We start from the raw sequence: 13,534 nt of genomic DNA, 5'->3' as shown, positions 1-13,534 counted from the left end.
AAATAAACTTATGTAATAATTTAGACTCCAAACAGTACAAAGTTTGCATAAAAGTTGACCATGCACATTAACATATACATATGCAATGGGGTTCAGAATGTAATCCTGATGGAATGGATGCCTATGGTCAGAATACCGACATCAGCAACCTGACCATGAAAATCCTGACAGCCCTGCAGTTAATACCATAACCCTTCCATGTTCCCTGCCCTAACCCTAATCCTCCCTTTTGTGTGTCTAAACCTTACACCCTCACCTTGGGTGCCTAAACCTTACCCTCCCCAGTGTGCCTAACACTAACCCTCCATTCCCCAATGCCTAAAGCTAATGCTCCCTGCTTGGTGTCTAACAATAACCTCCTCTTCTAAGTGACTAAACCAAACCCTCCCTCCCTGGTACCTAACTCTAACCTACCTGTCCCTACACCGTAACCCCCCTTCTAATGCCTAAACCTAACCTCTCCCCTCCCCGTGGCAGGACAAGATTACATCCTGCTGAGAGTACATTCAGAATTCTAGCTGTCAGTATTTTCATGCTGTTAATCCCAAGACTGTTGGCATTTTGGTGCTGTTATTATGGCTGGTGGGTACGATTATGGTGTCAGTATTATGATAGCCAGGATCCCGCATGGAAGCCTTTTAAGTGGGTCCCATGCTTTGCAAAAGTATTTGCCATGAAAATGTCAAAAGCCTCACATCAGGATGGCTGAGTGGTTAAGGTGTTGGACTTAAGATTCAATGGCTTTACATCTGCATGGGATAGATTCCCACTTCTGGTTTGTATTTCAATTTCAGCTAACCAAATGAGGAAGAATTTGTCAATTAGGGAAAACTTTCAAACTATGGTGAAAGTCAATAACTTAAGCTACAGTACTTTGATAAAAAAAAGATTTTCAATCCATTTTTTCCTAAGAAACTGATTTTATATAACGTAAGTTAACAATGACATCCTAATATCCATTAAAATACCCAGTTATGTAATATTTTAAACTCCAAACAGTACAAAGTTAACCATGCACATCATAATTAACATGAATAGTGCATTAGTATTTGCCATGAAAAGCTCCTGGGCACCACACCAGGATGGCTGCATTGTTAAGGCATTTGACTTAAGATCCAATGGATATATATCTGCATGGGATCAAACCCCAATTCTGGTATGCATGTTAATTTCAGATTCCTAAATATGTACAAGGTATAACTTTATTTTTTAAGGACATGTACAAAAGTTGATGTTGCTTGCATTTGTAAACCACCATACTTGTTCCACAAAATCCTTGACATGTAACAGGGCAAAAAAGAATGATAGCGACTATCTATAAATGTTGCTTGTAATCATTCAAAAGAAAGGACAGTCTTGATAGATGAACAGTTCGAAATGTGGTGAAAATTAATGTCTTTAAACAAATATGGAATTATTATAAAACTTTTTATTCATAAGAGCCTTACTTGTGAGGAATAGAAATATAAGTATCATACTTTAAAAAAAAACAATTACCAGACTTATGTAATAAGTAACAGTCAAAGCAGTATAAAGTTTGCTGAATAATTGCCCATGCACATTAAAAGATACATATGCTTTGCAATAGTATTTGACATGTAAATCAAACCAGGATGGCCGAGTGGTTAAGGCGTTGGACTTAAGATCCAATGGATACATATCCGCGTGGGTTCGATCCCCACTTCTGGTATGCATTTTAATTTCAGCTAACTATTTATTTATGATGAAAATTTTGGCAATTAGGGAAAACTCTCAAAATTCTGTGAAAATCATTAACTTAAATTACATTGCTAAAAAAATATTTTCAATCCTTTTTTTCAAAGAACCTGGCTTTCTATGAAGAAAAGAAACAATGATATCATAATATCCATTAAAATACCAAAAGTTATGTAATATTTTAAACTCCAAGCGGTTCAAAGTTAACAATGCACAGGAAAATAAACATGAATAGTGCAATAGTATTTGCCATGAAAGTCCCCAGCGCAACATACCAGGATGGCCGACTGGTTAAGGCGTTGGACTTAAGATCCAATGGATATATATCCGCGTGGGTTCGAACCCCACTTCTGGTATGTATTTTAATTTCGGATTCCTAAATATGTACAAGGAACAATATAATCGAATAGGGAAATGTAGAAGAGTCATTTTGTTTACATTTGTAAACTACCATACATGTTCCACAAAAGCATTGAAATGTGACAGTGCAAATAAATTTATGTAATAATTTAGACTCCAAACAGTACAAAGTTTGCATAAAAGTTGACCATGCACATTAACATATACATATGCAATGGGGTTCAGAATGTAATCCTGATGGAATGGATGCCTATGGTCAGAATACCGACATCAGCAACCTGACCATGAAAATCCTGACAGCCCTGCAGTTAATACCATAACCCTTCCATGTTCCCTGCCCTAACCCTAATCCTCCCTTTTGGGTGCCTAAACCTTACCCTCCCCGGGATGCCTGACACTAACCCTCCATTCTCCAATGCCTAAAGCTAATGCTCCCTGCTTGGTGTCTGACACTAACCTCCTCTTCTAAGTGACTAAACCAAACCCTCCCTCCCTGGTACCTAACTCTAAAATACATGTCCCTACACACCGTAACCCCCCTTCTAATGCCTAAACCTAACCTCCCCCCTCCCCGTGGCAGGACAAGATTACATCCTGCTGAGAGGACATTCAGAATTCTAGGTGTCAGTATTTTCATGCTGTTAATCCCACCTCTGTTGGCATTTTGGTGCTGTTATTATGGCTGGTGGGTACGATTATGGTGTCAGTATTATGATAGCCAGGATCCCGCACGGAAGCCTTTTAACTGGGTACCATGCTTTGCAAAAGTATTTGCCATGAAAATGTCAAAAGCCTCACATCAGGATGGCTGAGTGGTTAAGGTGTTGGACTTAAGATTCAATGGATTTACATCTGCATGGGATAGATCCCCACTTTTGGTTTGGATTTCAATTTCAGCTAACCAAATGAGGAAGAATTTGTCAATTAGGGAAAACTTTCAAACTATGGTGAAAGTCAATAACTTAAGCTACAGTACTTTGATAAAAAATATTTTCAATCCATTTTCTCCAAAGAAACTGATTTTATATAACGTAAGTTAACAATGACATCCTAATATCCATTAAAATACCCAGTTATGTAATATTTTAAACTCCAAACAGTACAAAGTTAACCATGCACATCATAATTAACACGAATAGTGCATTAGTATTTGCCATGAAAAGCTCCTAGGCACCACACCAGGATGGCTGCATTGTTAAGGCATTTGACTTAAGATCCAATGGATATATATCTGCATGGGATCAAACCCCAATTCTGGTATGCATGTTAATTTCAGATTCCTAAATATGTACAAGGTATAACTTTATTTTTTAAGGACATGTACAAAAGTTGATGTTGCTTGCATTTGTAAACCACCATACTTGTTCCACAAAATCCTTGACATGTGACAGGGCAAAAAAGAATAATAGCGACTATCTACAAATGTTGCTTGTAATCATTCAAAAGAAAGGACTGTCTTGATAGATGAGCAGTTCAAAATGTGGTGAAAATTAATGTCTTTAAACAAATATGGAATTATTATAAAACTTTTTATTCATAAGAGCCTTACTTGTGAGGAATAGAAATATAAGTATCATACTTTAAAAAAAAAAACAATTACCAGACTTATGTAATAAGTAACAGTCAAAGCAGTATAAAGTTTGCTGAATAATTGCCCATGCACATTAAAAGATACATATGCTTTGCAATAGTATTTGACATGTAAATCAAACCAGGATGGCCGAGTGGTTAAGGCGTTGGACTTAAGATCCAATGGATACATATCCGCGTGGGTTCGATCCCTACTTCTGGTATGCATTTTAATTTCAGCTAACTAAATATTTATGATGAAGATTTCGGCAATTAGGGAAAACTCTCAAAATTCTGTGAAAATCATTAACTTAAATTACATTGCTAAAAAAATATTTTCAATCCATTTTTTCAAAGAACCTGGCTTTCTATGAAGAAAAGAAACAATGATATCATAATATCCATTAAAATACCAAAAGTTATGTAATATTTTAAAATCCAAGCGGTTCAAAGTTAACAATGCACAGGAAAATGAACATGAATAGTGCAATAGTATTTGCATTGAAAATACCCAGGGCAACATACCAGGATGGCCGAGTGGTTAAGGCGTTGGACTTAAGATCCAATCGATATATATCCGCGTTGGTTTGAACCACACTTCTGGTATGTATTTTAATTTCGGAATCCTAAATATGTACAAGGAACAATATAATCGAATAGGGAAATGTACAAGAGTCATTTTGTTTACATTTGTAAACTACCATACATGTTCCACAAAAGCATTGAAATGTGACAGTGCAAATAAACTTATGTAATAATTTAGACTCCAAACAGAACAAAGTTTGCATAAAAGTTGACCATGCACATTAACATATACATATGCAATGGGGTTCAGAATGTAATCCTGATGGACTGGATGCCTATGGTCAGAATACCGACATCAGCAACCTGACCATTAAAATCCTGACACCCCTGCAGTTAATACCATAACCCTTCCATGTTCCCTGCCCTAACCCTAATCCTCCCTTTTGGGTGTCTAAACCTTACACCCTCTCCTTGGGTGCCTAAACCTTACCCTCCCCGGGATGCCTAACACTAACCCTCCATTCCCCAATGCCTAAAGCTAATGCTCCCTGCTTGGTGTCTAACAATAACCTCCTCTTCTTAGTGACTAAACCAAACCCTCCCTCCCTGGTACCTAACTCTAACCTACCTGTCCCTACACCATAACCCCCCTTCTAATGCCTAAACCTAACCTCTCCCCTCCCCGTGGCAGGACAAGATTACATCCTGCTGAGAGGACATTCGGAATTCTAGGTGTCAGTATTTTCATGCTGTTAATCCCACCTCTGTTGGCATTTTGGTGCCGTTATTATGGCTGGTGGGTACGATTATGGTGTCAGTATTATGATAGCCAGGATCCCGCATGGAAGCCTTTTAACTGGGTCCCATGCTTTGCAAAAGTATTTGCCATGAAAATGTCAAAAGCCTCACATCAGGATGGCTGAGTGGTTAAGGTGTTGGACTTAAGATTCAATGGATTTACATCTGCATGGGATAGATCCCCACTTCTGGTTTGTATTTCAATTTCAGCTAACCAAATGAGGAAGAATTTGTCAATTAGGGAAAACTTTCAAACTATGGTGAAAGTCAATAACTTAAGCTACAGTACTTTGATAAAAAAAAGATTTTCAATCCATTTTCTCCTAAGAAACTGATTTTATATAACGTAAGTTAACAATGACATCCTAATATCCATTAAAATACCCAGTTATGTAATATTTTAAACTCCAAACAGTACAAAGTTAACCATGCACATCATAATTAACATGAATAGTGCATTAGTATTTGCCATGAAAAGCTCCTGGGCACCACACCAGGATGGCTGCATTGTTAAGGCATTTGACTTAAGATCCAATGGATATATATCTGCATGGGATCAAACCCCAATTCTGGTATGCATGTTAATTTCAGATTCCTAAATATGTACAAGGTATAACTTTATTTTTTAAGGACATGTACAAAAGTTGATGTTGCTTGCATTTGTAAACCACCATACTTGTTCCACAAAATCCTTGACATGTGACAGGGCAAAAAAGAATGATAGCGACTGTCTGCAAATGTTGCTTGTAATCATTCAAAAGAAAGGACAGTCTTGATAGATGAGCAGTTCAAAATGTGGTGAAAATTAATGTCTTTAAACAAATATGGAATTATTATAAAACTTTTTATTCATAAGAGCCTTACTTGTGAAGAATAGAAATATAAGTATCATACTTTTAAAAAAAAAACAATTACCAGACTTATGTAATAAGTAACAGTCAAAGCAGTATAAAGTTTGCTGAATAATTGCCCATGCACATTAAAAGATACATAAGCTTTGCAATAGTATTTGACATGTAAATCAAACCAGGATGGCCGAGTGGTTAAGGCGTTGGACTTAAGATCCAATGGATACATATCCGCGTGGGTTCGATCCCCACTTCTGGTATGCATTTTAATTTCAGCTAACTAAATATTTATGATGAAGATTTCGGCAATTAGGGAAAACTCTCAAAATTCTGTGAAAATCATTAACTTAAATTACATTGCTAAAAAAATATTTTCAATCCATTTTTTCAAAGAACCTGGCTTTCTATGAAGAAAAGAAACAATGATATCATAATATCCATTAAAATACCAAAAGTTATGTAATATTTTAAACTCCAAGCGGTTCAAAGTTAACAATGCACAGGAAAATAAACATGAATAGTGCAATAGTATTTGCATTGAAAATACCCAGGGCAACATACCAGGATGGCCGAGTGGTTAAGGCGTTGGACTTAAGATCCAATGGATACATATCCGCGTGGGTTCGAACCCCACTTCTGGTATGTATTTTAATTTCGGATTCCTAAATATGTACAAGGAACAATATAATCGAATAGGGAAATGTACATGAGTCATTTTGTTTACATTTGTAAACTACCATACATGTTCCACAAAAGCATTGAAATGTGACAGTGCAAATAAACTTATGTAATAATTTAGACTCCAAACAGTACAAAGTTTGCATAAAAGTTGACCATGCACATTAATATATACATATGCAATGGGGTTCAGAATGTAATTCTGATGGACTGGATGCCTATGGTCAGAATACCGACATCAGCAACCTGACCATTAAAATCCTGACAGCCCTGCAGTTAATACCATAACCCTTCCATGTTCCCTGCCCTAACCCTAATCCTCCCTTTTGGGTGCCTAAACCTTACCCTCCCCGGGATGCCTGACACTAACCCTCCATTCCCCAATGCCTAAAGCTAATGCTCCCTGCTTGGTGTCTAACACTAACCTCCTCTTCTAAGTGACTAAACCAAAGCCTCCCTCCCTGGTACCTAACTCTAACCTACCTGTCCCTACACCGCAACCCCCCTTCTAATGCCTAAACCTAACCTCCCCCCTCCCCGTGGCAGGACAAGATTACATCCTGCTGAGAGAACATTCAGAATTCTAGGTGTCAGTATTTTCATGCTGTTAATCCCACCTCTGTTGGCATTTTGGTGCTGTTATTATGGCTGGTGGGTACGATTATGGTGTCAGTATTATGATAGCCAGGATCCCGCACGGAAGCCTTTTAACTGGGTACCATGCTTTGCAAAAGTATTTGCCATGAAAATGTCAAAAGCCTCACATCAGGATGGCCGAGTGGTTATGGTGTTGGACTTAAGATTCAATGGATTTACATCTGCATGGGATAGATCCCCACTTCTGGTTTGTATTTCAATTTCAGCTAACCAAATGAGGAAGAATTTGTCAATTAGGGAAAACTTTCAAACTATGGTGAAAGTCAATAACTTAAGCTACAGTACTTTAATAAAAAAATATTTTCAATCCATTTTTTCAAAGAACCTGGCTTTCTATGAAGAAAAGAAACAATGATATCATAATATCCATTAAAATACCAAAAGTTATGTAATATTTTAAAATCCAAGCGGTTCAAAGTTAACAATGCACAGGAAAATGAACATGAATAGTGCAATAGTATTTGCATTGAAAATACCCAGGGCAACATACCAGGATGGCCGAGTGGTTAAGGCGTTGGACTTAAGATCCAATCGATATATATCCGCGTTGGTTTGAACCACACTTCTGGTATGTATTTTAATTTCGGAATCCTAAATATGTACAAGGAACAATATAATCGAATAGGGAAATGTACAAGAGTCATTTTGTTTACATTTGTAAACTACCATACATGTTCCACAAAAGCATTGAAATGTGACAGTGCAAATAAACTTATGTAATAATTTAGACTCCAAACAGAACAAAGTTTGCATAAAAGTTGACCATGCACATTAACATATACATATGCAATGGGGTTCAGAATGTAATCCTGATGGACTGGATGCCTATGGTCAGAATACCGACATCAGCAACCTGACCATTAAAATCCTGACAGCCCTGCAGTTAATACCATAACCCTTCCATGTTCCCTGCCCTAACCCTAATCCTCCCTTTTGGGTGTCTAAACCTTACACCCTCTCCTTGGGTGCCTAAACCTTACCCTCCCCGGGATGCCTAACACTAACCCTCCATTCCCCAATGCCTAAAGCTAATGCTCCCTGCTTGGTGTCTAACAATAACCTCCTCTTCTTAGTGACTAAACCAAACCCTCCCTCCCTGGTACCTAACTCTAACCTACCTGTCCCTACACCATAACCCCCCTTCTAATGCCTAAACCTAACCTCTCCCCTCCCCGTGGCAGGACAAGATTACATCCTGCTGAGAGGACATTCGGAATTCTAGGTGTCAGTATTTTCATGCTGTTAATCCCACCTCTGTTGGCATTTTGGTGCCGTTATTATGGCTGGTGGGTACGATTATGGTGTCAGTATTATGATAGCCAGGATCCCGCATGGAAGCCTTTTAACTGGGTCCCATGCTTTGCAAAAGTATTTGCCATGAAAATGTCAAAAGCCTCACATCAGGATGGCTGAGTGGTTAAGGTGTTGGACTTAAGATTCAATGGATTTACATCTGCATGGGATAGATCCCCACTTCTGGTTTGTATTTCAATTTCAGCTAACCAAATGAGGAAGAATTTGTCAATTAGGGAAAACTTTCAAACTATGGTGAAAGTCAATAACTTAAGCTACAGTACTTTGATAAAAAAAAGATTTTCAATCCATTTTCTCCTAAGAAACTGATTTTATATAACGTAAGTTAACAATGACATCCTAATATCCATTAAAATACCCAGTTATGTAATATTTTAAACTCCAAACAGTACAAAGTTAACCATGCACATCATAATTAACATGAATAGTGCATTAGTATTTGCCATGAAAAGCTCCTGGGCACCACACCAGGATGGCTGCATTGTTAAGGCATTTGACTTAAGATCCAATGGATATATATCTGCATGGGATCAAACCCCAATTCTGGTATGCATGTTAATTTCAGATTCCTAAATATGTACAAGGTATAACTTTATTTTTTAAGGACATGTACAAAAGTTGATGTTGCTTGCATTTGTAAACCACCATACTTGTTCCACAAAATCCTTGACATGTGACAGGGCAAAAAAGAATGATAGCGACTATCTGCAAATGTTGCTTGTAATCATTCAAAAGAAAGGACAGTCTTGATAGATGAGCAGTTCAAAATGTGGTGAAAATTAATGTCTTTAAACAAATATGGAATTATTATAAAACTTTTTATTCATAAGAGCCTTACTTGTGAAGAATAGAAATATAAGTATCATACTTTTAAAAAAAAAACAATTACCAGACTTATGTAATAAGTAACAGTCAAAGCAGTATAAAGTTTGCTGAATAATTGCCCATGCACATTAAAAGATACATAAGCTTTGCAATAGTATTTGACATGTAAATCAAACCAGGATGGCCGAGTGGTTAAGGCGTTGGACTTAAGATCCAATGGATACATATCCGCGTGGGTTCGATCCCCACTTCTGGTATGCATTTTAATTTCAGCTAACTAAATATTTATGATGAAGATTTCGGCAATTAGGGAAAACTCTCAAAATTCTGTGAAAATCATTAACTTAAATTACATTGCTAAAAAAATATTTTCAATCCATTTTTTCAAAGAACCTGGCTTTCTATGAAGAAAAGAAACAATGATATCATAATATCCATTAAAATACCAAAAGTTATGTAATATTTTAAACTCCAAGCGGTTCAAAGTTAACAATGCACAGGAAAATAAACATGAATAGTGCAATAGTATTTGCATTGAAAATACCCAGGGCAACATACCAGGATGGCCGAGTGGTTAAGGCGTTGGACTTAAGATCCAATGGATACATATCCGCGTGGGTTCGAACCCCACTTCTGGTATGTATTTTAATTTCGGATTCCTAAATATGTACAAGGAACAATATAATCGAATAGGGAAATGTACATGAGTCATTTTGTTTACATTTGTAAACTACCATACATGTTCCACAAAAGCATTGAAAAAATTGACAGTGCAAATAAACTTATGTAATAATTTAGACTCCAAACAGTACAAAGTTTGCATAAAAGTTGACCATGCACATTAACATATACATATGCAATGGGGGTCAGAATGTAATTCTGATGGACTGGATGCCTATGGTCAGAATACCAACATCAGCAACCTGACCATTAAAATCCTGACAGCCCTGCAGTTAATACCATAACCATTCCATGTTCCCTGCCCTAACCCTAATCCTCCCTTTTGGGTGCCTAAACCTTACCCTCCCCGGGATGCCTGACACTAACCCTCCATTCCCCAATGCCTAAAGCTAATGCTCCCTGCTTGGTGTCTAACACTAACCTCCTCTTCTAAGTGACTAAACCAAAGCCTCCCTCCCTGGTACCTAACTCTAACCTACCTGTCCCTACACCGCAACCCCCCTTCTAATGCCTAAACCTAACCTCCCACCTCCCCGTGGCAGGACAAGATTACATCCTGCTGAGAGGACATTCAGAATTCTAGGTGTCAGTATTTTCATGCTGTTAATCCCACCTCTGTTGGCATTTTGGTGCTGTTATTATGGCTGGTGGGTACGATTATGGTGTCAGTATTATGATAGCCAGGATCCCGCACGGAAGCCTTTTAACTGGGTACCATGCTTTGCAAAAGTATTTGCCATGAAAATGTCAAAAGCCTCACATCAGGATGGCTGAGTGGTTAAGGTGTTGGACTTAAGATTCAATGGATTTACATCTGCATGGGATAGATCCCCACTTCTGGTTTGTATTTCAATTTCAGCTAACCAAATGAGGAAGAATTTGTCAATTAGGGAAAACTTTCAAACTATGGTGAAAGTCAATAACTTAAGCTACAGTACTTTAATAAAAAAAATATTTTCAATCCATTTTTTCAAAGAACCTGGCTTTCTATGAAGAAAAGAAACAATGATATCATAATATCCATTAAAATACCAAAAGTTATGTAATATTTTAAAATCCAAGCGGTTCAAAGTTAACAATGCACAGGAAAATGAACATGAATAGTGCAATAGTATTTGCATTGAAAATACCCAGGGCAACATACCAGGATGACCGAGTGGTTAAGGCGTTGGACTTAAGATGCAATCGATATATATCCGCGTTGGTTTGAACCAAACTTCTGGTATGTATTTTAATTTCGGATTCCTAAATATGTACAAGGAACAATATAATCGAATAGGGAAATGTACAAGAGTCATTTTGTTTACATTTGTAAACTACCATACATGTTCCACAAAAGCATTGAAATGTGACAGTGCAAATAAACTTATGTAATAATTTAGACTCCAAACAGAACAAAGTTTGCATAAAAGTTGACCATGCACATTAACATATACATATGCAATGGGGTTCAGAATGTAATCCTGATGGACTGGATGCCTATGGTCAGAATACCGACATCAGCAACCTGACCATTAAAATCCTGACAGCCCTGCAGTTAATACCATAACCCTTCCATGTTCCCTGCCCTAACCCTAATCCTCCCTTTTGGGTGTCTAAACCTTACACCCTCTCCTTGGGTGCCTAAACCTTACCCTCCCCGGGATGCCTAACACTAACCCTCCATTCCCCAATGCCTAAAGCTAATGCTCCCTGCTTGGTGTCTAACAATAACCTCCTCTTCTTAGTGACTAAACCAAACCCTCCCTCCCTGGTACCTAACTCTAACCTACCTGTCCCTACACCGTAACCCCCCTTCTAATGCCTAAACCTAACCTCTCCCATCCCCGTGGCAGGACAAGATTACATCCTGCTGAGAGGACATTCAGAATTCTAGGTGTCAGTATTTTCATGCTGTTAATCCCACCTCTGTTGGCATTTTGGTGCCGTTATTATGGCTGGTGGGTACGATTATGGTCTCAGTATTATGATAGCCAGGATCCCGCATGGAAGCATTTTAACTGGGTCCCATGCTTTGCAAAAGTATTTGCCATGAAAATGTCAAAAGCCTCACATCAGGATGGCTGAGTGGTTAAGGTGTTGGACTTAAGATTCAATGGATTTACATCTGCATGGGATAGATCCCCACTTCTGGTTTGTATTTCAATTTCAGCTAACCAAATGAGGAAGAATTTGTCAATTAGGGAACACTTTCAAACTATGGTGAAAGTCAATAACTTAAGCTACAGTACTTTGATAAAAAAAAGATTTTCAATCCATTTTCTCCTAAGAAACTGATTTTATATAACGTAAGTTAACAATGACATCCTAATATCCATTAAAATACCCAGTTATGTAATATTTTAAACTCCAAACAGTACAAAGTTAACCATGCACATCATAATTAACATGAATAGTGCATTAGTATTTGCCATGAAAAGCTCCTGGGCACCACACCAGGATGGCTGCATTGTTAAGGCATTTGACTTAAGATCCAATGGATATATATCTGCATGGGATCAAACCCCAATTCTGGTATGCATGTTAATTTCAGATTCCTAAATATGTACAAGGTATAACTTTATTTTTTAAGGACATGTACAAAAGTTGATGTTGCTTGCATTTGTAAACCACCATACTTGTTCCACAAAATCCTTGACATGTGACAGGGCAAAAAAGAATGATAGCGACTATCTACAAATGTTGCTTGTAATCATTCAAAAGAAAGGACAGTCTTGATAGATGAGCAGTTCAAAATGTGGTGAAAATTAATGTCTTTAAACAAATATGGAATTATTATAAAACTTTTTATTCATAAGAGCCTTACTTGTGAAGAATAGAAATATAAGTATCATACTTAAAAAAAAAAAACAATTACCAGACTTATGTAATAAGTAACAGTCAAAGCAGTATAAAGTTTGCTGAATAATTGCCCATGCACATTAAAAGATACATATGCTTTGCAATAGTATTTGACATGTAAATCAAACCAGGATGGCCGAGTGGTTAAGGCGTTGGACTTAAGATCCAATGGATACATATCTGCGTGGGTTTGATCCCCACTTCTGGTATGCATTTTAATTTCAGCTAACTAAATATTTATGATGAAGATTTCGGCAATTAGGGAAAACTCTCAAAATTCTGTGAAAATCATTAACTTAAATTACATTGCTAAAAAAATATTTTCAATCCATTTTTTCAAAGAACCTGGCTTTCTATGAAGAAAAGAAACAATGATATCATAATATCCATTAAAATACCAAAAGTTATGTAATATTTTAAACTCCAAGCGGTTCAAAGTTAACAATGCACAGGAAAATGAACATGAATAGTGCAATGGTATTTGCATTGAAAATACCCAGGGCAACATACCAGGATGGCCGAGTGGTTAAGGCGTTGGACTTAAGATCCAATGGATATATATCCGCGTGGGTTCGAACCTCACTTCTGGTATGTATTTTAATTTCGGATTCCTAAATATGTACAAGGAACAATATAATCGAATAGGGAAATGTACAAGAGTCATTTTGTTTACATTTGTAAACTACCATACATGTTCCACAAAAGCATTGAAATGTGACAGT

At 37.3% G+C, this 13,534-nt stretch overlaps 11 non-coding genes across 11 annotated transcripts; all 11 read left to right on the top strand.

The window, feature by feature from the left end:
- The first annotated feature begins 1,607 nt into the window (after positions 1-1,607).
- Positions 1,608-1,690, top strand: TRNAL-UAA (transfer RNA leucine (anticodon UAA)). The gene has a single exon. It is a non-coding gene; the product is annotated as a tRNA-Leu (tRNA).
- A 299-nt stretch (positions 1,691-1,989) lies between these two features.
- Positions 1,990-2,072, top strand: TRNAL-UAA (transfer RNA leucine (anticodon UAA)). Its single transcript has one exon. It is a non-coding gene; the product is annotated as a tRNA-Leu (tRNA).
- A 1,714-nt stretch (positions 2,073-3,786) lies between these two features.
- TRNAL-UAA (transfer RNA leucine (anticodon UAA)) lies at positions 3,787-3,869 on the top strand. Its single transcript has one exon. It is a non-coding gene; the product is annotated as a tRNA-Leu (tRNA).
- A 299-nt stretch (positions 3,870-4,168) lies between these two features.
- On the top strand, positions 4,169-4,251 carry TRNAL-UAA (transfer RNA leucine (anticodon UAA)). Its single transcript has one exon. It is a non-coding gene; the product is annotated as a tRNA-Leu (tRNA).
- A 1,742-nt stretch (positions 4,252-5,993) lies between these two features.
- Positions 5,994-6,076, top strand: TRNAL-UAA (transfer RNA leucine (anticodon UAA)). Its single transcript has one exon. It is a non-coding gene; the product is annotated as a tRNA-Leu (tRNA).
- Positions 6,077-6,375: 299 nt separating this feature from the next.
- On the top strand, positions 6,376-6,458 carry TRNAL-UAA (transfer RNA leucine (anticodon UAA)). Its single transcript has one exon. It is a non-coding gene; the product is annotated as a tRNA-Leu (tRNA).
- Positions 6,459-7,639: 1,181 nt separating this feature from the next.
- On the top strand, positions 7,640-7,722 carry TRNAL-UAA (transfer RNA leucine (anticodon UAA)). The gene has a single exon. It is a non-coding gene; the product is annotated as a tRNA-Leu (tRNA).
- Positions 7,723-9,464: 1,742 nt separating this feature from the next.
- Positions 9,465-9,547, top strand: TRNAL-UAA (transfer RNA leucine (anticodon UAA)). The gene has a single exon. It is a non-coding gene; the product is annotated as a tRNA-Leu (tRNA).
- Positions 9,548-9,846: 299 nt separating this feature from the next.
- Positions 9,847-9,929, top strand: TRNAL-UAA (transfer RNA leucine (anticodon UAA)). Its single transcript has one exon. It is a non-coding gene; the product is annotated as a tRNA-Leu (tRNA).
- A 3,009-nt stretch (positions 9,930-12,938) lies between these two features.
- On the top strand, positions 12,939-13,021 carry TRNAL-UAA (transfer RNA leucine (anticodon UAA)). The gene has a single exon. It is a non-coding gene; the product is annotated as a tRNA-Leu (tRNA).
- Positions 13,022-13,320: 299 nt separating this feature from the next.
- Positions 13,321-13,403, top strand: TRNAL-UAA (transfer RNA leucine (anticodon UAA)). The gene has a single exon. It is a non-coding gene; the product is annotated as a tRNA-Leu (tRNA).
- Positions 13,404-13,534: the final 131 nt, after the last annotated feature.

Source organism: Pseudophryne corroboree, chromosome 4 (assembly GCF_028390025.1).
Source record: "Pseudophryne corroboree isolate aPseCor3 chromosome 4, aPseCor3.hap2, whole genome shotgun sequence".
Classification (NCBI taxonomy): Eukaryota; Metazoa; Chordata; class Amphibia; order Anura; family Myobatrachidae; genus Pseudophryne; species Pseudophryne corroboree.
This window is presented reverse-complemented; position numbering and strand designations above follow the sequence as displayed.